Genomic DNA, 2,006 nt, shown 5'->3' with positions numbered 1-2,006 from the left:
TTGTTTTTTTCTTTTTCGAGACAGGGTTTCTCTGTACAGCCCTGGCTGTCCTGGAACTCACTTTGTAGACTAGGCTGGCCTTGAACTCAGAAATCCTCCTGCCTATGCCTCCCGAGTGCTGGGATTAAAGGCATGCGCCACCACTGCCCGGCATACTTTTATTTTTAATTATCTGTGTCCTTGGGTATGTGCACAAGAGTGTGAAGACTTTGGTCTCTACCATTCTAAGTTCCTAATCTAAAATGCTGAATAAAGGCCATCTTTATTTAACTGCACAGCAAATATGGTCATGAGGACCCAAGGGGTGGTGATGCACAACTTTAATCTCAGGAGACAGAGGCAAGCAGATTTCTAAGTTTGAGGCCAGCCTAGTCTACAGAGTAAATTCTAGGACAGCCAGGGCTACACAGAGAAACCCTGTCTCAAGAACCTAAACAAACCAAAAAGGACCAAGGAGCTTTTGTCTTAGTCTTTTATGCAAATCTTATAAGGGAGAAAATTGTTTTTCTGGCCTTGCTTACAGAACACAGCTAAGGCTGTGAATTCAGGTGAGCCTGGGGATAGATGCACTGGAAGTCCAAAGTGTAGTAAGACTGACTCTACAGTGTTTTCTTGGGTCAGTCAATTCTGAACAGGTTGACTATAAAGTACGAGTGGTTCCTACTTAGAAATGACCTCAAAGCACATTAATGTGGTTACAGATTAGGTGAAAGACTTGTGAAGGTCAACTTTAATCAGAACTTATCAAGCCATTCCTATACTAGTGCTGCTGACTATAAGAAGGCATATTAATTATTTTAAACAGTTTTTCTTTATTAAGTACTATTTCTGACTTATAAAGTAATTGTGCCTAATTAGTACATTCAATTCCACTAGCCGGCAAACAGTAACTGGATTCCATGAGTTTCCCTCCACATACACTAGTGTGAGACTGAGTTAACCTTTCTAGCTTTGTTTTTGTAGAGACATTATTATTTTTCAGGCCTGAGCTTACTATGTAGATGGTCAGTGAGTTTTGCCAGATAAGGAAACTTGGTGACATTCTGTTTCCAGAGGTTGGGGGTGGTGGGGGCAAGTAGCTGTGGGTCTTAAAGATGGCATCAAAGGTGGCCTTGGCAAAGTTGTCCATGGTGGCAAGTATAGCCTCCGGTTGATGGGTAGCAGTCATTAATACTGGCCAGCCATCATGAGCTTCTTGGGCACAGGAGCAGAGAAAATGCCAGTGCCTCTGGGAGCAGGGATAAGATGCACCAACAGAGACATAGTGACTTGTTGTCTTGCATCGTACAGTGTGGAGCTTGCCAGTCTTGCTTCCCTAGTCGCCTTTCTGCACAGGGCAGAAAGCTTGGTTGAGATGATTGCCCCTTGATGGCAGTGCCTACCTCCCTGAAGCACCGAACACCAAGACCAATAAGTGAAAATACATATTTTATAGCTAGTAAAATAGATTTTAGATTGTAGTTTAAAATAAGAAATATTCTTTCTATGAGATTTTTCAATTTTGTTGGAAAAACATGAGGAAATAGGTATCTTGAACAGTTTGAAATATAAGCAGGGTAAATTTGAAACTAAAAATTTTAATTATAAACTGTCAGGAATATTATGCTCCTTAAAAAAGTTGTTCGAGAGTTTTTAATTTGCATGTCAGGCTTTTCATTTTTTATGATTTCTTTCTTTTTACCTTATGTACATTAGTGTTTTGCCTGCATGCATGTATGTCTGTGTAAGCCTGTCAGATAGCTTAGAACTGGAATTATAGTCAGTTGTGGTCTGCCGTGTGGGTGTTGGGAACTGAACCTGGATCCTTTGGAAAGGCAACAAGTGCTCTTAACTACTGCACCATCTCGACTGCCCCATTGTGGGCTCTTTTAAAGGCATGAAAAAAACACAGAGGAGATTGTAGGCTTAGATTTTTTTTTTTTTTTTTTTGGTTTTTCGAGACAGGGTTTCTCTGTGTAGCCCTGGCTGTCTTGGAACTCACTCTGTAGACCAGGCTGGCCTCGAAC

The sequence above is a fragment of the Mus caroli genome, chromosome 14, assembly GCF_900094665.2.
Source record: "Mus caroli chromosome 14, CAROLI_EIJ_v1.1, whole genome shotgun sequence".
Classification (NCBI taxonomy): domain Eukaryota; kingdom Metazoa; phylum Chordata; class Mammalia; order Rodentia; family Muridae; genus Mus; species Mus caroli.
Note: the sequence above shows the minus strand (reverse complement) of the source record.